Consider the following 27,683-nt stretch of genomic DNA (forward strand, 5'->3'; position numbering starts at 1 on the left):
CAGCTTGGCACTCCTCGTGGGCACCACGCTCATTCACACAAAGGAAGCACCAGTTGCTGGAGGTGGAAGGAAGGTATTCTTCTGCTTAGATTTCACTTCTTAGGACAGATTGCTTCACAGAAAATTAACGTGCAGCATAAGCAAGATGATGCTGTGTGCCAAATGAAAAACCTATGCATGAGTAAGAAGATACGGTTTAATGTGCATAGCTCTTCTCTCCTTGGTGAAGTATTTTGAGACTCGCTGAGAAAAAGCACTATGCAGAGCCTACATATTAATCATCCTGATTCGGATTTATCTGAATACTTATTTTCAAATAGCAGGTGATCCTAATGCACTCTGTTACCCTGAATGATTTGCCTTTTCAAAGAACGCATGTTCTATCACCAAAAAGCATCCTCTCTGTCTGCTCAGACTTGATTTCACTAAAACCTTTTTTCAATTTATCACCCCCCCCCCCACAGAAAATCAGGGCAAGAGAGAACTGTACTCCTAGTGAGTGTCTTTTTCTTACTAATGTAAGATTTCATCACACAATTAAGATTATTACCACCTCCTGCTATAAGTATTTATTAAAATCCTCTAATTTGAAACTATTTCCAAGACAAATTCTGCATTTTGTTACTAAATTAACCTTATGTAATTAATCACCATGAAGCTCAGTGAGAATGCATAATGTCTTTTAAAATATAAAGCAACAGATTTCATCTCTGCTTATCCAGCTCCAATTATAAATTAAGCAGTCTGTTTCATAAAATATAATTTAATTCTTAAAATCTTAATATATCCTGTGGACATATACACAATAAATCAGACAGTACAACAATAATTGCATTATACACCCTGTTGTCATTTTGAAATGTTTCCCAAAATATATGTAACATTTTAAACAGAGGATATGTTACTCACTGTGTTTTCCACACATCAAAGGTCGCTATATCTATAGAGAAAAATGGATTTGGGAGTGTCAGCACGGTTGACAAGAAGTTCCCAGTTCACTGTTAAAAGGAGACAAGGAACAGGGGAAAAAAAAAAAAAAAAAAAAAAAAAAAGAAATAGAAAAAAAGAGAAAAAGAGAAAAAGAAAGGAATTTAGGACCAGCACTTACCTTATGGTCATGTGCCTGCTGCAGTTATCAGAGTGAAAAAGGCACCTTGCTCCAGTTTACATACATGAAATCTCCTGAACAAGCATTCTGCATCACAGCGAAAACAAACCACCACTTACAAAGAGCCCATTCAAGGTATTCATAGCATTAAAGGACAAAATCTGACATTGAATGTCAATTCCTGCTTGAAACACCTTGTGATAATGAGCACATATCAAGATCATTCAGCATTGCACTGAGTCAACACCTGTCCCACTGGTTTTCTACTGGAAAGTCCCCAGCAAACATGCTGTTCCCACCACAGTCAGTTCACTATGCCCATATCCATCATCAAGAAATACAAGGACAGAAATAAGATAATCCATTTACTACATTTTTCCTCCCTTACGAGTAACTTCAGCGTCCATAAAACTGAGTGCAAAACTCAAATTCAGCATCCTCCCTCAAGGCCTCAGAGTCACAAGTAAGATTCAAAATAATACTAAAAATATGCCTTAAAAAATGATCACCTAAAGAGATCTGTATTTTAAAGAAGTCTTAATGAGATCTTCCCAGCTGGGGATCTGTCAAAGCATTATCTCTTTCACAGGTGGCTGTACACTGCAATGCTCAGTAGCAGGTATTTCATTTCTCTTCAGTTCATAGCATTTTCTGTCCAGAAGCATAAACAGGACGTGATTTAGAGGAAATAAAATAGTCTGTGTATATGCCATATCATTTAACCATACCACCAAATTAAAATATTAATGATATCTAAAACAACTACCTCCTGATGAACAAGTATAAAAATACAGCAATGTTAGTCATTCACAGGATGAAAGCATCACAAATATTTAGAATGTGTATTATAAATATTAAAATAGCTTATTATCCATCAACTTCATCTGTTTTCTTCATTTGCAAGAGACCCCACACAACTTGCTATGTCTTCACACTTGGTTAATTTTATTGCTCAGAAAGATCCTCCAGACTTTTTCCTGGTGAAATTAAGGAATTTCCACTGAGTGTAATTGCACAGAATGGATCAAGACCTAAACCATCCCTTCTCATTTCTCCTTCTGCGGATATTTGTCATTTAATTCATGGTATTGCAGCAGTCCCTCAGAGAATTTGTTCCTGCTCCAGAGCAGAATTGGACTAGATGACCTTTTGAGGTCCCTTCCAATCCATGACATTCTGTGACCCTGTGCAATCTAACTATTTTTATTTTAAATATTTTTTACTGAACTATTTCAACTGAACTGCCAGCTTTTCAAAAGCAGAAAGTTTGATAAAACATGTTTCAGCTTTGATGAAAAAATTGTCATGAGCTGTCTTTCAGATCCATGAAGATCAGAAGTAAGCAGAAAGACAGATCAAGCTTTTGTAAGTAGACAGCTGAATCAGTCATACATAAAACCACTATTTTGAGTCTCTTGATTAGTGCCATGGAAACCTCTCCTTGTTTTATTCACAAGTCTCTCGTGGCTTAAAAACTTTCTCCTCACTGAGCACAAAACCAGACCAGGACCTTAAGAAATGTCACAGATAGGAAAACCCAGTTCCCTCTCACCTTTAACTGCGTGTCTTCAGCACGTTGTACGCTCACAGAGGGGGCTGCTAAATCCAGCATTTCCACATGTTTCACTCTGAGGATGTTCCTCCTGTACTCCACAGAAAAGAAATCAGATCAAAACCTGGCTCTGATTTACAATTCAATTGGGGATTCCCAGTCATCATTCATTTTGACAGCATAAGACAACATTGATAGAAGCAAAAAATGACGCAACTGTGATTTCCATTCAAAGTCCAGTGTATCACAAACTTAGCTATTAAATATACAAGTTTCTAAAACCTACCACGTGTAGAACGTGCTTTGACAAACTACATGTTGTGGGAGGGACATGAAGACATTACCACAATATTATGAAATGCAATCATTGAAAAATCTCTATCATTTACAAGTGATGGTAGGCAAATATTTTGCATTTTGGAACTGGACTGATACAGCTCTAGATCTTACTTTTCTGCTTAGAAAAATCCAAGTACATTCTTTGAAAGGAGCAGTTAAAATATTTCTTACACAGCTTTACTTGGAAATTAACAGAGCCTTGGAAACTTTAAAGACATGACAAAAAACATGGCTTCATTCAACTAGGTCCATGCTGAACACATGCTGAACTTCAAGAGAAACTGTCCATGACATGCTTTAGCCCCATGAGCAATAGAAAATTATCAGACCTACCATCATCGCACTAAATCAAAAAATGGCGTGGGACTGCATGGCTCGAGCTTTATGCTGTGGCTTTCCCTCCTTAAACATCTGCTTTCTTACATTGCATTTTGATAGCTACAAAATACTGAACTCACAATAAATACTCACTGATCTGACTTATCTTGGAAGTTTCTATATTCCCGTCTGAACTTTACATCAGATGCTTTGTGGCCAGACACAAGTTGGGCATTCAGCAAACTGTATTGTGTTTTGTACAATTTTTTCAGTCTACTAACAGGTTATCCTGCTTACTTTTAAAGTCTCTGCGCATATAAAGAAGGGGAGCTAGGGCAAAGAAGGAAAGAAAAGAGTCCATTTGAAAAAATTACACTGCTAGATTACAAGAGTTGAAAGCTGGTATGTAACTTTGCTCCGGGTGATCAAACTGCTAATCAGGAATGCTGTCGGGAACAGAATGGAATTCCAAATAAATTAGCCATGTCCGAGAAGCCAATACAACACAGGATTAAGGCTCACAAAGAAAACAAATTTATTCAGCCTACTTTATCGGAATTCTTAATAACGTGTACTAGTTTTTCTCATCGCAGTCCGAGTCCTTCCAGTGGAACAGTGTGAAGAAGGAAAAATGAGTCACACTTCATAAATCATCTTCTGGTTCTACAGACACCTAAAAATGTTCTATAGAAAAAGACGCACAATACTACTATATATTAATGCATACACACATCGGAGTTGAGGTAGAAATGGGCTTTTTTGTTTCCCCAAATTTATTTCCAAAGCACTTGATCAAAGAAAAGGCACTGCACAGTTCTGTGAAAAGATTAGAAGCTGAAGAAAAAGGTTAGAACAGCATTGATCTTCACACCGAGATTATCTTTTTGCAGCATATAAATCACTGAATTAAATAACCAACTATTAAAATAAACCCCCCTCATAGTGACTGTGTCAAGACTCACATTTGTTACTAAGAAAGAAAATTTCTAATTTTCGCATATACTGAGACTGAGGCACCGTCTGCAACTCCAATGCATATTCTATTTTTGCCTCTGACTGCATCCCAGGAAAACTTTTCAGAGCAGTTTACGCCAAAATCACAGGAACATTAACCCACATGCTGAAATTTTTGCATTTTCTTGAATCAGGATTTTAATCTTTCTCAGGCTGCTTTGCCACATCTACGAAACAGACATGACTGTACAGTCAACTAAAGTTGGAACTAGTCCTTCTGAAGTATTTTTATGTTGAGAAAGAAAACACTTAAAAGGACACAAAACACTTCAAGTACTTCACAAAAAGTACTTCAGGATGAACTCAGGCAACTATAGAAAAGATGTCCTCTGAGGGAAGCATTATAAATATCATTATATAATGATATTTATTCACTGAAAAATAAGAGACTGGATATAATGGTTCATATATGTGTGTATATATATATATATATATATATATATAGCATTTGAGAAATTCTGCCACATTACCTTGAGAATCCAAGTGTGAGCATGCATGCATTTTTTACAATAGAAGCTACCAACCAAATTGTAAGCTGTGAGCAGGTGTTAAGGATTCACATGTCCTGTAGTTCCCAGGAATAGCATTGCCCTGCTTTCCAGATAACCAGTTGGCACCAGCAACTCAGTATACATCGTTAACGTGCAAGGCACTTTCTAAAGACTTTTCTCCCAGATAATGGAGTCTCCCTAAAAGATGCTATTTGTGTCCCTTTCCCAGAACAAACTGTCATCTACTCACAGAATCATCAAGTTTGGAAAAGACTACTAAGACCATCTAGTCTGACTACTACCCTATCCAATATCTTATTCAAGAGCAAGAGCAAATATTTCTACCAACCATGACTTAAGATTTTCTGTCAGGTGCATTTCTCCTCCCTGCAAGAAGATATACACTTTTTTTCATGGTTGTGCAAATATCTCTACATCATCATGTCTGGAAGTGCTTCACCATAGAGTGAGGGTCAACCTATGCAAGTTACTGGTACATCATTGAGACCAGAAGGGATCTGTTTACAGACCAGCCTCTCTGTCAGGGGCATGAAAATATCCATTTGCTCTGAGTGAAATATTTTAGGGGAAATACAAACTATTTTCTCAGAAAAATAAACCAAAACAGCATCAAATACAACCAAAGCTTTTCATAAAGCCCAAGGAAAAGCATAGATTGTAATTTTCAGAAGAGTCTCTTCAAATAGGAAACAGAGTTTTATTATTAACCACTGAAAGAAATGTTTTGATTCAGAGGACAGCAGAAAAGACGTTTTCCCAACTTAAATAATTTCCTGGTTTTGGTACAAATTCACAAATGGCTGCAAATGGTTTGAGGCCACAATTGCAGCAAATGAACCAGCAGTCTAAAAAACGTTTCCCTGTTCTACCTTGGTCTGGCAAACAGTGCCATACATACTCCGTATTAATGAGCCATTCATGTGCTCTAGCTAAGCACACGTGCGGGTGCTTGCAGAATTGGGGTGGATTTCTACACTTCCAGAATACAGACACTGGATTTCTGAGTGAAGAAAGAAGGATGATAGCTGGCAACGAGCAGCGCTGCTCCGCTTGTCCTCTCATGGCTGGTCGTAGGCCAACGAGACACCCTCCAAGTTAGCACATAAACTATTTGGCTTTATGAAATAATGTCATAAATTATGCTTTGATCGGCAAGTGCACTCCTAGCCTACAAACACTATGCTCGAATTACATGAGATATTTTTCTTTTAAAACACACAGAATAAAGCAAGTAGGTGAAAGGTAACTGTATCACTTTACAGACACAAGCTACCCTCTGATTACAACTAATTAAGATATTCAGCAGCCTTAAAACAATACCTTTTTTTAATCAATGAACCCAGACGGCATTCACAGCTTTTTGCGATGACAAATGCCCTTTGAAAGAGTTAATAGGCAAAGGTTTGTACTGGCAATGAATAGGGCTACCTTTAATTGATCCAAGAGCCTTAGAGAGCCGTCTTATAGTGATGTATTTGGGTTGCAAATAGGCCAAAATAAGCATAAAGAAAATCTGTAAGACCATGAGACCTTTCATTTTTCATCGCGGGGAGGGGGGGGGGGGGTGGAAGCACTGGAGAAAATGAGAGAACTATGATGGGGTTATCTTTGTGCTTCAGCACTTAAAATAGATAAAACGAGAGAAATTTTGAGGAAAAGGACAGGAAGTGATCAGGCCATAATTCTGAGAATAAATGTCAGGATACATGAAAACATACAAAACAAGGATTCTTCAGGAAAAAAAAAAAGAAAATTATAAAAAGAGGAGATGACCTAATGCTATAAAGAAACATTGATTGAAGAAATACCCTGAGGGAGGAAGATATTCCATCAGCTTTCACAAACACTGCATGGCCCTGCATTCCCTCCAAACATCTTAAGCGAGGGGAAAAAATGCCTGGGGAAGAGGCAGTCACATGGATCCATTTATAACCTTCCCCCTCCTTCTTTGTTCATCTTTTACATGTTTTTAAGATGTACAGGAAATTTGCACACAAGTGGCAGCTCGCAAAATTAAACAAGATGGGTTAATAGCAAACATTCTCCTCTGACTTGCCAAACGAGAAACAAAAATTCATTTTTATAGGCAAGATAAAGTCCACTTAGTCTTTTTTTTTTTCTTTACAGGCCTGACGATACATTAACATTACCTAATAATTATGAAGAGACTCATCTGTCCATATTTAAACCAGTCTTTCATTATAAGCCCAATTTTGGCAGAAGCCCTTCCTCATTTAGCAAAAGCTAAACCAATTTCCCTCAACTTCCACAGGTGCAAACTTTATGCCAAGGTAGAATATTTCTGGAAAGTCTGAGGCAAATCAGACAAGGAAATTCCTAGACTAAAAGGCTTTTTCTAAATGGAATTACAGAGTAAGCATATTATCAGCAAATTAGGAAAAAATTCCAACAAGAATGTTGCTGAGGTCTGAAATTTTCTTAAGTCAAACACTGGAAGAGCTGGAAATGTATTGACATTGCTCCTTAAACACTGAATAACCAAGCAATGAAACATGTTGCTCCTGCATATATATTCAAACGTGGATTCTCATTAGAATAGATAAGTCATTTTTCAATTTGGACCAGGGAATTAGAAAAACTGTTCTTAGACTCTGCTCATCCTACAGCCACAAACAAGTGCTCTTCCAGCAACAGCCAAACAGAAAAACATATCAGGTCCAAGCAGAACCTCACTTTAGAGCAAAACCATCACTAGACACACAGGAGAACAGCCATTCATGGACACTGCCAACAAGCTAAGGAAAGGATGTTCCTGAGGAGCACTTCATAATCAACTGCTTGTTGTACAGAGGACACAAGACTAATTTTCTTCCTCCAGGCATGGTGAAGAGCCACTGTTTTGTTAAAGAGAAGGCATCACATCACTAAATAGCTATGTCCAGTAGCTAACCATTTGATAAAAATAAAAGATAAGGAAGAAGGGAACTAAACTTTCTATTTCACTTTTAGAGGTGGGAGGCATATTTCCCCTAAAGTTTGTAGTCATCAAAACTGTGAGCAAAAAAAATCCATCAAGACTCGCAGGATAGACAAGACTTACAAGTCCAGAAGAAGCACGAGTGATTACCTGAACGCAGTGTTTTACTTCATCACTTGTGTCAAGAGCCAAACTGCAAATGCTGTTACCATACCAGCCTTATAGCAATCTCTGGGACCTTGGAAACAGTTATGGTCACCACAGGATGGCAGGTAACAGCCTGGAAGATGGAACAGAGAAGAGTGCCATGAGCAAAATAAATCAGAGAAAGGGAAAGAGTTATCTAAGATGCTTGCCTAGGGCTTGTCAAGATGCTGTGTTCTCTACCTGCTGTCCCACCAAACTGACTCTGATCACAAGAGCACTTTCAACTGTGAAGCTTCCCCTAACAAACAGCACAACGTGCCATACTATTCAACGTCATACTTCAACTGCTTTCCTTATAGATAGAAAAAAAGGCTAACATTCAGAAGCTGTTTATGAACATGCAATTTCACTAAAGGACACGCTGAGAAAGCTAGAGGTTTCTGAGACAAATACCAGGAAGACTGGAGATATTCTTCACAATTAAGTCTAGAATGTGTTTATAGGTCTAGTTACAATAGCAGCAGAACATCCCATCTGGAGATGTACATAGGAGTTATTTAAGTAGGGCACACCAACTGGACATGACCATCATGGCCAGAAAGTGAATATGGCTGCAGATGGCAACAAACACACAGGAGGGCAGACACACGCCAAGGCTGTCAGACCCAAATTTTGAGCTCGGTGACTAAGCTGTGCCACAAGTTACTTGCTTTTTACTAGACGTACCTGCTTAATATTGTTTAATTGCAGTGCTCCTCTGCACATCCAATTGTCTGTAATTGTTAGCTAATTTATTCCAAATTAAATTTATTGTATTTTACTATATATAAGATTTATATTTGAAATTAAATTTATTATTTTAAAAAATAATCCTATGTTGTTGAGTTTTTACTTGATCAAGCAAGTCCACCTTGCACTACACTGATGAGGAACTGAAGAGTAGAAAGCCCGAGTAGAAACAAACCTGGATTTTCCAAGCAACGCCTAAAACTAACAACAAATTTTTAAAGCCAATTCAAGAGTTTCTCTTAAAGAAGTATTTCTATATTTGGCTAATCTTCATCCCTGAATGCACCCACACACCTGGAAGGGCCAAAACAGAAGGACATAAAAGCAGGGGAAGCTGAAGCAGGAAGAGAAATGGATTTTCCAGTGGTGGAAACAGACTTAGGTTAAAAGACAAGACTAGAAAACAGTAGTTCTGTTCCTCAGAGCAGTGTATATGCAAATACTTCCCAGGCTCCTGACAAATACAAATAACCCTCACTGTCCTGAACAATACGTTTTTAAAAGTAATCTTGAGCACGTTCTACTTGAAAGCTAGATGAATCTCTTTGCAAAACTCGTTCTTTAACTGAGCTTTAACTACACTCTCTGTCATCTCAGATCCCAGGCCCAAGCACAGCAGAGAGGAAAACAGAACCCACAGCATTTTGCCCGATAAAGTGGAAGGCGCTGCCATGCTGTAGCAGAAGCAGCAATGGACACAGGTATAGCTGTGCTTTCGGCTCCACAAGTATATATCCTCAGCAACCCCACACTGACACAGACCCCATCCTAAAAGCTGTACGGATCCCCCTGCACTCAGCTGGGATACCAATAAAGTAAACTTTAATCCCTTTTCTAAAAACCTACTTCACAATTCAACATCATCAATGTAAATCTTTTAAAAGACCGAGGTGGCATCAGCTGAAGGACAGGATGAAGGGAAGCGTGTTTCCATCCATGGGGGAACCATTAAGAGAAAGGTTAATAGCCCTGGGCATGCGATCAAATTAAAGCCTGTGCCAGTTTCCCCAGGGCTTCCCTTACCACCACCAGCTCCCCCAGGCTGGGCACTCACCCTGCTCTCCCTACCAAAGGCAGGTCTTTAACAGAAGCACAACAGGCTGCTGGAAAGATAATCGTGTAATTAACTTATAAGGACACAATACGAAATAGGCAGAGGGAGGGAGCCTTTGGGTATCTTTGCATTTGGAGAGAGATAAACTCGCAGCACGTATAGCTTAGAAGATGGGAAAGGAGCAAGAATTCAACCTTCCCCACATGTGGATCACAGCACCAAGCCTAAACAAGGCTATAGTTAGCATTCAGAGCACACGGCGCAGCAGAGTATGGGAAAGGGATGGAGCAGCCCAAAGAGCTGGCGCCACAAACTGACGAGCAGAGCGCAAGTGATAAAGATTTACTGCGAGAGAGGAGGAAACAGTCCGCTGGCCCGATTAGAGCTGTGAATACCAAGTTGTTCAGGGAGGATTTTGCAGCTGACTGATCACAGGCTGTCGGAGCAGGCCTCGGACAACAGCTGCAAGGCTTGCTGGGCTGCAGAAACAAAGGGCGCCTAGCACGGTGCAAAGAAAGAGTTGACAGGTTGTTGTTAGCAGTGGCAAATGTGTGAGGTATGTCACTGTGTGCGAGATGGGGTGGGGTGGGTTGGTGGGGAAGGAGGAGAGCGTAGAGCAGAGGCAGCACTCAGAACAGGGGGGGCACAGCAGAGGGAGCGAGGACGCGGGCTTGGCCAAAGCGCTCTCCTGAAAGCAGGCCGGTGTTTGAGGGGAGGACAATCACAAGGTCTGTTTACTGCTGCCAAGATGAATTAGCCCATCGTCTCATTTATAGGACGAAGCTGGCGGCACAGACTATAAGGTGCACAGCATTAAAGGGACTAATTAGACAATTCCGGCAAGTCTGAATTAAGACCCTTTCTTTCTTTGAATGCTGGAAAGCATTTCTCAGGACTCTGCTCAGATGACAGAGGTTTTGTTGAGCTTTTCCATTCTCTTCTCTCTCACAAGAGTTCACTGTAAATTCTGCTCAGAGCTCCACAAACAGTTGTTAGGAAGCTGCTGGCATTTACATCACATTTAAAAAGGTCCAAAGCAAAATCTCAGATCCTGCAGGAATCCAGCTCCCGGCCCAAGGACAAACCCTGCAGCTGGTCCCCCTCCTGTTGCAGAGGCGGAACTAGAAGCCGCCTGCGAACATACCTGAGCTGTGGGCCTGCAGCTGAGCTCTCACTCACACATAAAACAACACAGATTTTTCCAAAGCTGGCTTTGGAAAACACCCACCTCCCCCCTCCAACGCGGCGTCTGCAGCCAAATGCTTTTCCCAAGCAACTGCGCTCACTAGAGCCATGGTTCACTAAGCTCGTGAGTGCTGGCTAAGAATGTATCAATGAAACTGCAGATGATCAAAGGCAGAAGCTGCAGAAGAGAACTCACTTTCAGCTCTGTGTTTGGCAAGTTTAGGATTCAGTTCTTGAGATCTGGCAACGTTTTGCTCCGATTGTGACAAAAACAAAATGCTACAAACACCTCTGAAGCAACGGCGCATGCTGTTTGCACACAACCACTATATTACAGTGGTCACTATTAAAATGTTTTACAAGATGTTAACGTTACCATGGCATTCACTGGATACTAAGAGAAGGGAATACCACAAAAGTCACAGAAATGCTAAGCACCGTGAGCTGCAAATTTCAGACGTTTCACAGTATTGAGCAATGTTCTATAAAACACAGATTTCTGCCTTACTATCTAGGTATGTATCACCAACCAACAAATAAGAGACAACAAGAAATTGCAGTGCCCTTTACAGCATCCAATCAATTATACAAACAAACCCTATTCTGATTTTTCTCTTCTAAATGGTCTTCGGCTCCCAGTTACCCCTGTCCCAATGGGCAGCACTTGATACGCTGTAAAGGGAATTAAGAACAAGAGGCATTTCAAGGCTTCCAACACACAGCTCCATTCTCCCCAAATATAAAAAAAAAAAAACAGTGTGCAGAAGACTCCATCTAGGGGCAGAAATGTGACACAACATTTCTTGAGCCTCCACTTTGACATGTGTTAACCTCATTCTACCAGGGCTGAGCACATGAGAAATAATCAGACGTTTCACAGTGCTTCCAAATAATTCTTCCTCAGTATGAGCCCATCGATTTCTACTTTCTATTATTTTAAATGCAAGGCTTCCAGCTTGCGTTTCCGCTGAGCAGTGATGAAGAACACAGGCACTGCTTTTATACGTCTACGGGCAATGGGATTATACTTTAAACTACAAATATTATCTTAGGAACAATTTATAACCCGTTGTATGCACACGCTTAAATTTTGTAGCTGAATAAGGGTGGCCAGAGAGCTCAACTGCAAAGAATAATTAAACGCCTGAAGGACTATTTAGGTAACAATACTTTTGGATGTAACTGGGCTTCTGCGGCAGTCAAAGCGAGGCCTGAATTTGATTTCAGGGGGAGCAGAAACAGCTCTGTAGCACAGGCACATCTTTAATGAGAAATTCTCTAGCTGGATAATTCAATATAATTAGTTTTTGACATTAGTACATAGGATTTGCCCAACAAAGGCATTTGAGAATAATGTATACAATGGAGAAGCAACAGATTTGCAGGCCCAGAAGAAAACAAAAAATCACTGTGATGTCCATTAGCAGCTTTTTTCCCCTTTCTCAGCAAAAATAAATAAATAATAAAAGAAATTTACAACAAGTACATCGAGCCCTTCCCTCTAATGATATGTTTTCTTTACACGAATTGCTTTCAGCTGACGAGCCTGTGCTAATTTTCCTTAGTAAGCAATGGGTTACAGCTTGTCCATAACATCACAGCTTCCCCCTGTGCTGTGCCTTGCTCTTTGTCTCCCTGCAGAGCGGCTGCCTGTGAGGCTGGGGGAACACTTCTGAAAGTAATCACATCGCTTCCTACGCTCGCTCTCCTAAACACCTACGTCTGGTCACCTTTATTCTTCCTGTGCAGGCCCTCAGCTGCGAGCTGCAGACCACGTAAATGCAAAGGTTCGAATTTTCTAGACGCTGCTTTAATTTTTCAAATAGCAATCCAATTACTGAGCAAATTGGCACATGTGCTTAGTTACATAGCGACTTGGCACTACCCCCGCTCTCGCTGGCAGTGATGAATGTGTTCCCCCTCAGCCCTCCTCGTCTATCTGCTGCAGCCTGCGAGCCAACACCAGTGACCACATAAGGAGAGTGCCTGGCAGCTGCAGGCTTGAGGAGCCAAGAGGCGGATTGTGCCGTACAGCAGCAGGATCTGGGGCTGTGACTGGCTTCCTAGCTGGGCTTTTGTGAGACCTTTTCCATGGCCTCGAGGTTGGCTCTAATGAAGCCTGTAGAAATGCCCGCAGGGAGCTGGTAGAAAAATGAATTAAGTCAAAGGTTTAATTTGGTTTCTAAAGTAAAGTGAACGCATATTGCCCGTCTTTTCCCACCCTGCAATTATACTCCTGCCACATTTATGAGAAAATACAGTATTCAGTCAACAATAGGAGTGCATTCCTGGGTATGTCTGCACTGCACATTGGGGCAAAGATCTCCAAGCCAGCGTCAATTAACGTAGCAGCAGAACCAGCAGCAATATAGCGGTGTTTGCTCCATGTGACACCCGAGCTAATTAACGACGTATGGCAGTAACAGAGCTTCACTGTTTCTGGCGCTGAAGCTGGTATCCCTGTGTGGTAACCCACTGCAGATGTGCCAGCTCGCTCAGAGGTAACCCCAATCAGGTATTGCCTCGTGCTGCAGAGGTACATTCAGTAACACTGCAGAAACCAGCAGAAACAAGCTTACCCCTTTACAACACGTGAAAGCAGTGAGGCTACAGATGTGGTTGCAGAAAACCTGGATTCTTCCTCTTCCATCCATTTCACATCCTTTTATTACTCACAACATAATGGTTACAGAACAGCTTTAAGTAATGTGTTAAGCATCTTGAGCAGCATCTGTAACATGTGGTGCTTGCTAAATTTCTCTTTTCCTCCTCCAGGGGCAGAAAACTAGACAAAGATATTGTAAAATGCTTTTCAAACTTGCATTTGGGTCTTAGCCCTCAGATGAACTCCTCTGGACTGTTCAGAAAGCCATTTTCATTTTTTTTCAATGCAGCACATAAGGACACTCTCACAACAGGGTGTTTTTCTCCCATTTAGGTTTTTTGTGAAGTCAAAAAAATTAACTTATCTAAATTAAATGACTACAAATAACAAAGCTGTCTGCAGCACAAACAGGCCTTGGTGAAGGTAAAAAAACCAACAACACCAAAACAACAAAAAAAACCACAACAATAACTAACCTACCATTACTCATTCAGCAACTTTCTGGTGCAGATGGTAGATCGTGAAATGTCTGAGCAGACTCTGAACTGTGCACACTAGAACAGTTTGCTGGAATTGCTTGCTTGAACTTTACTTACGAATGCAGTTGTTTGTAAAAGATGAAGGTTTTCTTTTGCTTTTTCTAAATTTTTTTAAATTAAATCTAAAATACAGAGGTACCTAGTGAGATCTATGAACTGCAACTATTGCAATATATTCAATTTTCCACTGTTCAACATTTAGGAGATTGAGCATTTGGCCTGACTCTGCTGATATTCTTCTCATCTGTAGTCTACAAGTAGACAGGAAGCATAAGATCCTTCACTGCCTTTCTAGATTAGCAAAGCTGTTTGTTTTCAGTCCAGGAACTGCCGTAAGCATTTTGGAAACAAAAGTCCTCATTTGATAACCCAATTCTCAAGACTGACTTTTCACAAGGCAGCAAATGCGATGGTGAATTTTAACACGCACACACCTCAGTCTGACCAACGGTAATGACACACAAAGCTGCAGTGCAATGTGGACTGCATGACACCTGAGCATGCCGCTTCCCTACTGGCTCTTCTACATGGGTCAACTGAGGAATCCTGTTCAACAAAGCACCGACTTCTGTGCAGACTGTACAGGAATTGCATTTAAAATGCTCTGATTTACAGCAACAGGAATCTTCGGGACAATCTCACTATAACTGCTCAATCTACTAATCCAGAAATGACATCAGTCCATCAGAGTTTAACGGACAGTCCTAATGACTGCAGAGGCTCACGGTCTCCTTCAGAAAACCAAGACATTTCATTAGAGAACCATACACTACAAGCTTCAGGGGCCCATACCTCTGCATTTCAGTAACATCCACATAGATATGCAGCCCTATTCCTCAATACTGTCTCTAGGAGTAGGAAACTGATGTGGAAACTAGATTTACACTCCAGGCTGCAGGCCTGTAGGGCACAAAGAAGAGTTAGTTTCCAGAAGGGCACATAAGCATGCGCTTAGCACTAGGCATGTGAATGCCCCCAATGCATAAAAGCTCACATGCCAAAGTTAGTAACATTGCTGTAGCCAAGCCATGCTGAGAGTTAAGCATGCACTTAAGAGCTTTGCTGGACGGCAGCCATTTACAGATGTACAATCAGTGCAGAGACATGTAGGCAGAGACTTCCTTTAATGGGTCCGCTGAATTCTCTTCTTGAAGATACATATTTGGTTATTTTGTTTAACATATTTATAAACCCAAACACTCATCTCCTGATTAAATCTCAGACACTAAGATACATTGCTTTGCCTAGAGTCCTCTGTTTACCACACTCCTTAAAACCAAGGGCCAGATAAACAGCTCCAAATCAAATGAAAAAAGCAGCTGGCCCCTGACAACACAGAGCTCTGCTAATTCCTGTCCTCCTCTTGCTTTCTCCTTCATTTGTTAGCTTTGGAGATGCTGATGGATACTTGTCTGCATGTAATGATAATTACTAACAGCAGCTTGAAGAATAAGAGAAAGTGGAAGAAAAGCCATGGGAAAGGCATCAAGGGCACTCAGTTGCTCTTTCTGGGGTGGGCATCAGGCATATGCTCACTACTCTGGCCATTGTGCAATCAAAGCAGTCCTATGCTACTGCCAAAAAAAGTGCAACAGGTGCCAAAAGATTACAGGATTGGTTAAATCCACTCCTAAGGCACCAGCTCAGGGACTGGTCTAAATCCCAGAAGCCAATGAACATCTTTCCCCAGATGTCAGTTGTTTTCAAACACTTTCTCTTACTCATTTCCAGTGTGATGCTGGGGGGGGGGGGGGGGGGGGGGAAGGGGGAACGATGACTGCAAAACAGACTCCAGTGCCAGGAGGCAATCCTCTGATTTCACCACAGCATTTCTGGAGAGATGCCAGAGCCACGCACAGCTTCCCAAACACACTTGCAAGGTAATTAATATATTATATTCACTACAGTAAGTTATCTTCACTCAGCAGGAACTAGAAGACAGCTTCAGGTTCCACTCTCCCCAGCATGTTACAAGGACGACACCACACTGGGAACAACCACATGGCCCTAGAGGTGCCAAGCTGGCACAGATATCTCACTCAGCATTCAGCATCTAACCCCTTGGCAAGCCCCATGGCAGTTGTGCTTGGCTGCTCTCGGATCTGTCATGTGGTCAGGCTGCTGATAGCGGGAGGGTGCTGCGTCCTCTGGGCACCATTTCACTTTAACACCTGTCTGATTCAGAGGAATGCGAGCACATGGAGAGCAAGATCCCCACACAAATCCTCCTAGAGACCCAGAGCACATGCTCCATTTGTTTCTGGAAAGGGTCGTTTCCTCAGACCCACAAGTGTTTCTTCTTCCTCTCTTCCCCTTTATATATCTGTATACAACCCTTAGAGGGTCCGACATCCTGCCGTGCATTCCACATGTGTTGGACGTTTGCTTTGTGAACCAGGAATACAACACATAGCCTTTTTGTATATAATGAAATCTCATATTTTACCAGGTTCACATAAAGCCATTGCTCTGTGAATAAGACCTTATTTATTTGCGACATTTTAACGACCTACAAATGTTTTCTATAGATGAAAGGAAATGATTATTTCCAGGTCACCTTGCAGTAATACTTTTTGATGGGCGCCATAATTCCAATTAAATTGAGCACTAAGCAGGGGGGGATACCCAACATTTTAAAGCAGTTCATGCAAAGTAACTCCAAAATCACAACAGGTTAGGTCTACACAGTCCTCCAAGGCACAGTTGGTGCACAGCACAGCATGCTGACATCTCCCAGCACCTTGCTCCATTTAGCCTGCCCAGCAGCACCACAGCCAGCCTCACGTTTGTGCTAACAGCAGCCTGCTCTGATTCATCCAGTACATTCTGACACTTTGCACACGATTATCTTTGGATCAGACACTCTCTAAAGACTGTGAAATAAATGCAGTTCTTAGGTTGCTAAGTTCACAGTCACCAAATAACTGCTATCGCTCACTCAGGAAGGAACACTGTCACATTGCTCTTGCAATTGTTGTTTAGCATCAAGCAATGGCCCACGTACAGCAGCCAAGGCCTTGCTGTTCCAGGCAGAGTACTGACAGAGCACAGCACCTGCCCACTGCACACAGTAGAATTCCTACGCGTGGCCATCCTAGCCCTGAGCCTTTCAAATGCACATACTTACAGTGTTCTAAGATCCTCAAATAAAAAGTAAAAGAAGCTCAAACATGACTTCACGATTGGAAGGTCACTGGGGCTGCCTACGTACGCAATAGTTTTAAAGATACTTACAGATGGGATAAAGAGCATGCAAAAGAACTCTTGTTATGCCCTACTCTAGCATCTGCTAAGTAGCTTGTTTTGTTTCAAGGAATCTTGGATTTTTCTTCTCAAACAGTTCTTCTTTGCTGTTTATTAGAATGAGAGCTGAAACATGCTCTCTTCGGAGGACATGGGTAGTGCATGGGATGGACACTGGGACCATGACAAATTTAAGACCCAGTATCTGGAAGACTTCCCTGCCCACAAACCAAACTTTTCCAGAATAGAAATAGCTTTCCAGCAAAGCAGTTTTGGTAACAAATTCAGTGTTTAACACTTGAGGTAATGGCCATTTTAAGTTAGGATGTTTTCTTCAGTTATATATAAAAACGCTGTCTTAGATTATCTGTAATTTCGTTAATTTCTAGCTCTGTTTCTCTGTGACCAGGATTGTCAATTTCATTGTGATTAAAGCACCTGCCTTTCAGAGCAAGGGAGATGAAAAGTGAGTACCAAATAAACATAAAACTCTCTAGCAACATTCCAGGAATAGTTTTTCTGTAAGTACATGGCATGTTCAGAACACATGATTTTGTACTACAAAGATTTTGTTGGCTTCACTGCTCAGTGCAGTCATTTCAGATTCATGCCAACTAAACCTACCGGACTGTATCGTCATTTATTTTCTGTCTCCATATAGAAACGTACCCTTTCCAAATGCAAGTTTACAATTCCTGCATAATTCTCAAGGTGAATACGTTACGTTACCTTCCTTTGCAACTGATAACCTCAGAATGGGACACTGTACAAGCACCAGGCTTGTTCAGCTGGACTGAGCCCTCAAATGAACACATCACAGAGTGTGGCTTACATACAGGTTACACGAAAGACCAAAGAATGACCAAAAAATGAAGACGATGTAATGCCAATAAATAAATCAGAAAAGCCATCCAGTTCCAGTTACTTAAGTGTAAACCTTCCACACGAATAGAGCTTGCCAGATGTTTCCTTATCATCACACACTTCCCCTTATTAACATGGCTAAACAAATAAAGCCTACCAGATCAAATCCTGACCATTTCCCCTTTTTAAACTTAATGAATTCTCTCAGTTTATGCCCACCTATCAGTATTTTTTCTTTTTTAATTTAAAACAAGTGACTGTGCCTTGACACAAGGGTGAAATACTGTTCTAAAGGGCTGCTGACTCTGGACAATTTATATGCTAATTTCAGAAATGATTCCTCCTACATTAAATAAGGAGCTAAGGAATGTTCCAAAGGTCTAGACAGACCATACCATTAACAGATCGGGTAAGTAAACGCTAATACTGCCCACAGCGCATTACACCGTGTGAACTTTCCTCACTGCACACACTTTACTAATTTTAGTTCCACGTGGTTCCTCAGCTGACTGGCCAAAATATAAACTACACAGGCTCCCTAAAGCCTCCCTCTGCCCATCTTGACCTTGGACTTGCCTTTAATATTAAACTCGAGGAAGAAATTGAATGGTCACACTTTTTTTTAATTCAGGGTACATTTATAAATGGTTTATAAAGGGTTAATAAATGATTAATAGATTATGAAAGTGTTGAGAAAGTATGGGCAGCTACAAACAATAAGGAAAGCTGTCAAACACCTAGTAGTATACGATCAGCTATTTAGGGCAGTAAAATGCAGGCCCATATGTTCTAGTTCAAACCCACCAGTGTGAAGCATAAGTATGGCAAATAATCAAAATATCTTCAGACTCATTTGAGCACTGACAAACCTTCCAGCATTTATTAGCAGGGTTCTGAGGTTATTATTGCTGTAAAGGACAAGTCAAATTTGGCTCCAAATTTAGACTTTGCACAAACAAGCTGTTATAATGCCTTAGAATAACAGGAAGATTTCCAGCTTTTATTTTACTCCCAATAAAAGTGATCTTTAAACAGATTCTTATATGGCATATGTAATCCTAACAGGGCAGAACTGAAAAGCAAACTCAAAATGAAACAAGAATCGCTAAATCAAATTAAAAGGACCATAAAATTCTAAGATCAGTCGAATTGGGATTTTCTAATTCCTTCTGGTTTTTATATCCTCGCTGACTAGCTAGACTGCTTAAACAAGGCATTAACGCAAGATGTGAGACTGAGTGTAAGTGCTTGACTGTAACAGGAAAATCTCACTAGTGGTTAAATCTGAGTCTCAAAAATGAATTCCCGTCAGCACCCAGAACCACTTGCAGCATCTCGTGCATAATCATGATGTAACCAGTTCTCACTTCCATCTCTAACTAGTAAAGGACTAAACATTATGAGGTACCTTCATTTCACAGAAATACAAACTGCTTCCCCCCCCAACAGAAGAGGCTCATAAAGATTTTAATTTCCCCCCCCCACTTAACTCCAAGGATTATAGTAAATGCATGCAACTCCTAATCTCACAATACCTTTCTTAGCTCTAAATGCAGCTCTAAAGACATGAAGAGTTTAATATTAAGTCAAAAGAGCACTAGGCATGTGTCCCTCTCACTGATTTCAATAGCTGAGCTTTCACTGAATGCCAAGTAATCAGCCTAGGTCCAGCAGAAGGCCACAAAGATGACAAAGGGCCCGAAGAATCACCCATGTGAGGAAAGGCTGAGTAACCTGGGTCTGTTCAGGCTGAGGAAATGAAGACTGTGGGAGGGATCTAATTAAAGTTTATAATTATCTGATGGGAGGTGGGAGGCAAATGGATGAGTCCAGACTTTTCTCAGTGGTACACAGCATTAAGACAAAGTAATGGCCTAAAACTTGAACACAGGAAGTTCAGTACTAACATACAGAAGAACTTATTTATGGTAAGGGTGATGGAGCACTGGAACAGGTTGCCCAGAGAGATTGTGGGGATTTCTTCTACAGAGATATTCAAGAACCACATGGATGCCTACCTCTATGATCAGCTGTAGGGGACCTGCTTTGGCAGAGGGTTTGGACTTAAGATCTCTTAAGATTCTTTCCAGCCCCTTCAATTCTGTGATTCTGAGCAAGCTCATTTCCCTATCACACATGCAACACCTGAACAGCGCACTGCTTCTTCATTATAACATAGGCACTATCTCTCAGCAAACTACAATCTGTTCTGAAGAACAGCCTTCCATAAGCCAGTTAAAGCAGATCTCCGGGACCTAAAGCACCTCACACATCACATGCAGCCAAAAACATACTTTGCTATACATCATACAACTCAAGTGACTCCTGATAATGATCAATGACAGTAAATTGGTGGCTGGGCTACTGGAAAAATTCCAGACTTCACCTGGCAGCTACAGGAGTGAGGGTGATACACAAATGTGATTTTTGACAGGGAAAGATACATTCTCTCACCAATGTGAGAAAAATGCTTAATTTCCTTAAAATATGATTGCAGTGGAATAGTAGAGGTAGCATGATTAATGAAAATTTGCTTTCCTGGTTAAATTAAAACACTCCAGAGTCATCTCCAAACTTCAGAGAAAAATCCAGCATTTCATTCCATCACAGAGCACCTTAGAAGGGATAGTTACTGGAGAAGAAGCCCTTGTGTGCTTTAGTGTTTGAAAGTCAAGCGTATTTCCAACTTACCTGCTCCCCCACCCCGACCCCCCCCCAAAAAAAAAAGACAACCTAATATAACAATCATAATGTTGCTAAATATCATATATATACGCTCACCAAGCAACTACTAAAGTGCACATAAACAGAAATCTGCTATTAACATGCATGCTCATAAATACAATTATTCAAACACACCTTCTCAATGGAAAGTTAACTGACACCCAGAGATAGCTCAGTGCCTTTCCCTTCTAGCTTCTCCTAGAAGATACTACATCTCAAAAAATAGAATATCAACCTTATTTTTATTATACTATTGTTTCTCCGTAGTCCTCTTTCCCCACACCACCTTTTTAAATTACAGATTCTGTGGGAGAATGCAGCTTGGCTCTTAAGCACCTTCCCAGTCACTACCATAAAAAGTAGAGAATATCTAGGGCAAAAGCAGTTGCTTATTAAGTTCTTTCCAGAGTGGTATTAGCCAATATTTTTTCCATCTTTACAAAAGAAACTCCTAGAAAGCACATAACAAACATGCATAACACGATGGAATCTAAGCCGCTAATTGCTTTGAGAAAACAATCATTCCAAACATAATGCAAAATGCAATTGCACTTCACTCTAGCCACCTCAGAAATAGTATGGCACAGTGGTGAGTTTGTTTTTGTTCAAGTCTTGCTCACTTATCTTCTCAGGGAACTTAGCAGTGATTTATTCCTGCTCACAGTCACTCCTTCCATACACTGAGCCGCCTGGATACAATTAGAAAAACATTCCATTGGCAAAAATGGTCTAAAAGATGACATTTGGTTACAGAAGAACCTAAAAGACTCAAGAAGACACTTTGAAAAACATCAAAATGGTCTCCAAGTACGTTCATCTAAGTATTGTTAACTGAGAATTTTATAGCAGTGTTTTACTTAATTTTCTTAACAGCAAAGCACTTGGAAAATATGAAAGGTTCGGTTCTATGTACGTTGCCAATCTGCTTATAGGGTCAAAAAAACCACAGTGACATTCTCTGCTATTTTCATAATACATCACATGCTTGACCAAAGGCCACCAAAACCAGTGAAAATCTTTCAGACTCTTCAGTGGACTTAGAATCAAGAAATAACTCTCATTTTCTTGCAGAACAGCTCAAATGCAACTTAACCACAAATTCTGCAGAGTGGTGAATGAATTTCTACCACTTTTAAGAACGAAGGGACTCAGATTCCCAGTCTTCTATTTAGGAAAATTCTGTTGGGTTATTGCAGGAACTAGCCCATTCCAGGATGCCAAGAGGATCTGTTTTCTTTCCCATGAAGCTCAAATTTCCACCTTTGGCTATGCTCTCTGAACATGAAGTCCTGCTTTTAACCCAACTCAGTAGGGCATGCTTTGGGAAGAGTGGATGCCCTTTCCTGAGCACGCACTAAGCTCTCAGCCAAGGCTGCTGTAGAAAGGCACATCAGTTTCAGGTCAAGACTGACCATTAGTCACCTTACATAACCATCTCCCTCATGCAGACCAGGCAGATCTAAACAGCTCAAAACAGCACATTACAGAAAGGCATCCACTCAGTAGCTTTGAAATAAAATAATAATGCTTCAAAATGCTTGGAAAGTGACATCTGAAGTTTTTGTCGTGAACATTACCAAGCCATGGAGAGGGTGCGCCTCCCAGCTTAGCATGGTATGCAGCATATGTCATGCATTCAGACAGCAGAGTATTTTACATCTATAGTCAAACCTGGCAGGAACATTTTCTTTCAAGTGGGAAGTTTAAGCAGCGTATCCATGAATCTAAGCTAAATTAAGTAGGTGGTAAATCCTCCAGCCCTCTGCTGGTGAATTTATGGAGAGGAAACGGACAAAATGATGGAAACATTATTTTATGAATAGTACATAATCATTAATTTCCTTTTATAGAAGACCACAATAAATTCCAAAAGTCTGCGGTACACTGGAAAAGAGGCATAAAAACCTGATTTGTCATTGGCCCATTTCAAGAACCTAATTTACCACTAACTGAGGGTAATGCATCTGGACTTGAACAAGAACATTCAACGTGCTGAAGAAAGAGCTGTGTAGGCACTTCTCAAAGCTTCTATGATCAGAATTTATCAGAAATATCCTAGATAGTATTACAGAAGAACTGACAGTGGATTACTGACTGCTAATGGTAAGTAGCTGAGGTATCTGTGCCACCACTTACCAATACCACAGCTCCTGTTTAGTGTAGATTCCAAACAAACTACACCATTTTTACATTTCAGTTTTCCTGGGGAATCACTCCTACTGTGAGAACAGTGCACATACTGGGACACCAAGGTATCTCAAACCACTAGATGCCAGTGGTGCTCAGATGGTCACAGGTATATTGTTCTACTTCCAAAACAGAAACAACACTTCTGTATTTGATATAACTGCATTTCAAAGAATCATTATGAGGCAAAAGAGACCTCCAACATAACCCTGTCCAACCACCAACCCACCCCCACCACATCCACTGACCAGCTTCATTCATACCACATTTACACAGTTGTGGAACACAGAATCATAGGGGCTGGAAGGGACCTCCAGAGATCATTGAGTACAACCCCCTGCCAAAGCAGGTTCCCTACACCAGGTCACACAGGTAGGCATCCAGGCAGATCTTGAATATCTCCAGAGAAGGAGACTCCACAACCCCCCTGGGCAGCCTGTTCCAGTGCTCCAACCCCTGGGGAACACCACTAGTTACAGGTCTCCAACCAGACTCTGCACTGCCAAGGACGACAACATCCCCAAGCACAGTGACAGGCAGCTTGTCCCAAGGCACCAACACTATTTCCAAGAAGAAATTTTTCCTAACCACTAGCCTCATCTCAAAGTGCCCCCACAATGCATGACTACTTTGATGAACTAGGTTGGCATTCTTCAAAATGACAGTAACCTCCTTCCACTTTACTCAAAGAATTGCGTAAAGGCTTTCTTAATTACAGTCCAAAGCTTTCTAGCTAAGCTGATCTTTTGTTAAAGCAAACAAGTCACCAAGCCCAGCGTTATTCTTTGAAACTTGTGAGGTTTGGATGCAATTCAGTTGAATCCAAGGCAGATGCAAGGGAACCTCCAGGAATTCGTCCTAGAGCTGCTAGCAGATCTGACCTTTTGTTGCAGCCACTAAAGCTGTAGAAACTTCAGACATCAGAAAGAGCTTATTTTACAGATCCTCGTGCTATTCTGTTAAACACAATAGTTTCATCTCCTAGAAATCTTCCATAAGATAGCATTCCTCACAATGGCCTACAGAGGCACATGTGCAATTCTCAGCCTGCAAACTGCAGTTTTCCATCTACTGGAATTGATCAAATATCCCTGACACAGGGAAGCTTAAACTGGGAGGAAATAGCGGGTATCCTCTTGAAGTAACCCCTAGAGAAGATGAGAATGTCACTGCACATTTGTGGGGAAAAAGAGAGTTTTCCTATTGTCAGTGTGTAAAAGAAGCATAGGACAATAGGCACTCTGTTTTTTCTGCGGTCAGGTTGACAGATCCCTGAATGGGGAGAAAACGAAAGCCAAGGGCAATTTGCTAAAAAAACACTAATAATTAACTGGAGGGCTGCAAAGTTGAAAGTTAGAGAGCCGATTCCTCTAAAAGAAGCAACCCACAGTCTTCAAAGGACACTAAACATCAGTGCCATAACACTTATAATGGATTTCAAGAAGCCTTATAACTTCTGCCAGTGTTAGTCCCTCTCTCCTTGTCTTTGTACAAAAGAAAATGGAAAATACCTGCTACGTGTACTGCAGACAAAAGCCAACAGAATTCTCTCGTCAGCCTTTTCATTTCCCACCAATCAGTTCTCTTAATGATCACATGCTGGCACATCCCAACATGGCTCCAAACTACAGATAAAAATCTGTGTTATTTCTACCAACAGGTTCTCACTGATGACCACGTTTGTAGCACACATGCTAACAGCAAAGAGGTATCAGGAGCTTGCCTGCTTCACCCTCTACTGTAATTCCTATTATTTCTGCTCTGCATCACAATGTTCTGTTAAAGGTAACCACAGAGCATGGAAATAAATAACGAAAGTCCGTATGAGGAGACTCTTACCCCACATATAGGTAAATTCAAAGGGCTGGGTTTTGTAGATCGAACAGTTAATAAATGGATTACTTCAGTTAGTAAGAGAAAATAGCAGGCATGAAGTAAATTCACTTTGCCCATCCTCCTTAAGGCCACAGCACATTAGTTGGCATGAACTATATCGTGAGACGTGTAGAATCAACACAAAACAAGTGAAAATAAGTTCTTGATCTCTTAATTGAAATGAAACAATACACAACATATACTCTGTTCCACAAGAGGACAGTGTTTTCAGAGTCCTTCAAGCACCATCCACAACATTCAAGTTTATAAAGAAAAACAAAAACCCAAAGGGTATGTTTAATTTGTAGAATAAGTACGGAAAGATTAACTCCTTCCTTAAACCAATGGAGCAGTTGAGGCTGGAAAGGACCTCTAAGATCACCTACTTCCAACCCCACTGTTATAGGCAATGGCACCTCCTTCTAGACCAGGTTGCTCACAGCCACTGATAAACACTAATGGTAAACACTTACTGTCCTGCCTTATACACCTTTCTTGCAAAGAGCCATGACTAATAAAAACATGGGCAGTTTTGGCTAACCAACTAATGCTGGCCATACTTACACCCACCACTTCCAGCAGAAAAATAATACAGAACTATGGTATGGCTTCATTCACAAGACCACCCCTCTACACATCTTCAGAAGAAGCTGGAACTGTCAGGGATACGGGATATAATTTGGAAACTGGCAGTGGTAGTGGTCACATTAATGCTCCTCACTGTCACAGATCTGATACCCACAGAGGCAGTTCTTGCCTACACATCTACATTTGTATACACTATACATGCACACACATGTTAAAACTTCTGGAGGGAAATCTATCTCGAAGATAGAGAGCTCTCACCACTGATATCATGCTGAGATATTGTTTTAGAGCACAAGCCTTTCAGACACCTACATCAAAATCAAGCAGAGCTGCAGCCTTTTCTTCTATTGGGATGCCATGGGAAGTGGTAAATGCTCTGCTGCCACCCAATGACTCAGCACGGTACTGCCCATTTCCTCCCACTGTAACTAACCAGGTAAAAATAAAGTTTAATTAAAGACAGCCCTTGCAGCTGAATGCTTTGCATACCTGTGGTGCCCCATACTCTGCAGAACGTGGAACATCACCCTCCCCTCCTCACCTGTATGCAAATGGCCCCAGCTCTTTTTATCATTCTGCCAACAGGAGCATAATTTTATCTGAATTCCCCGTCACAAAAACATCATTGTGCTCTGGCAGTTAATTTTTACTGGTTTACAATGCACTTGGCTTCTCACAAGAGATAATGCCAGCTAACCACAGCAAACCTTTCACACAGCTGTTATGCTTTATAGTTGATCAAAGCATTGATTTCGCAGTATTATGTCAATGCCAGACACGCTGATTCCCTCACTGTTCCCAGTCAGGCACCGTTCAGTTCCTTTCTTTGATTTCTTTACAAAGCACAACTTGTCTTAGACCTCACCACTACACCTAAATTAAGTTTGCAACAGTATATAAGCACAAGTGGTAGCCCATCAGGTTCAAGGGAGAAAGAAACTCCATCACTTGTATCCTGAAGAACCATCCCACCCACAACTAATTTTAAGAGAAACCTTCAAAGGTTTAAGCACCCTAGATTTGCTCAAAACAAAAACATACAGTCACAGAACGCTGGCTTAAATAAATTCAATAAACTAGCAAATAAACCGTGGTTGGTACATATTTACACAGAAAAAGAACAAGCTGCTCAGTTCTGAAGGATGTGTCCACACAGCTGGGGCAGTAAGATGGGTAGCTGCTCAATTAAGGAGAATTTAAAATTTACAAGTTAATATACAATTTATACAGTACCTTAAAACATAGATTATATTGTCAGTTTTAGAGCTTCAGATGCTATTAAAGACCCTGTCTGTACAAAGGACAGACACTCAACTGAGGGCTTACTGGCCAAAATCAGAGGGACCACACTACAGGTTTAAAGGAAGTCCAGCAGCCCTTGATTTATTTTCACATACATCAATTTTCTATGTCACACAAGAGACAGCAGGATGTCCCTGTCATTGAAAGATTTCACAAGAATTCACAGTACACACACTAAAAACCTAAAGAAAGGTTCTTTCCCTAGAACCATCTACAGCAAAAACTGCTGTATTCAAATTTGGAGATTTAGGGGAAAAAAAAATGTCTAGGGCTGCTCTGAGTTTCTCGAACATCAGGGAACATTTTGAGAGTCATTTGCAGTCTATGTACTTTCCCTGTATTTTATTCAGATGTGACACTGGATTCACCAAGTGGTAAGAAGTTTCGCTTTCTTATTATGTATGTTTTGGTACAAACTGATGCTTAGCACTGATAATTCATGGCCTCAGAACATATCTTCCTTCATTTTTCCATTAAAAACAAACAAGCAACCCCTTATTTCTTCCAGATTCCTGATGATGCAGGCTCCGGTAATTAACTACACTGAGAATGTTTCATTTGAGCATCCAGAGGAACTGACCCTACAATCCAACCAGCACACACTCAGTTTAAGATGGGTGTCAGCTCCCTCTGCTGGCAAAAGCCACAACTGGAGAATTACCAAAGAAATCATCACGTCCCATTCACACCAGCAGCTGGCTACCTGAGAATAATTTGCCTCCACAAGTAGCTATCTTAAAGGGAAATTATAGCACCTGAAGACTCATGACCTCCCACAAAGCACTATTTTGTGTCTGGAC

General features: G+C 40.9%; 1 protein-coding gene across 1 annotated transcript in view; it reads right to left on the minus strand.

The window, feature by feature from the left end:
* SMIM38 (small integral membrane protein 38) overlaps positions 1-27,683 on the minus strand; it is a 44,131-nt gene that overhangs the window by 9,824 nt on the left and 6,624 nt on the right. The window contains exons 2-4 of the mRNA XM_032444879.1: positions 2,661-2,751; positions 1,109-1,195; positions 910-940 (exon numbers count right to left, since the gene is read on the minus strand). The gene's annotated coding sequence lies outside the window, so the exon portion shown is untranslated. The remainder of the gene's footprint in view (positions 1-909; positions 941-1,108; positions 1,196-2,660; positions 2,752-27,683) is intronic.

This window comes from Coturnix japonica, chromosome 5 (assembly GCF_001577835.2).
Source record: "Coturnix japonica isolate 7356 chromosome 5, Coturnix japonica 2.1, whole genome shotgun sequence".
Lineage (NCBI taxonomy): Eukaryota > Metazoa > Chordata > Aves > Galliformes > Phasianidae > Coturnix > Coturnix japonica.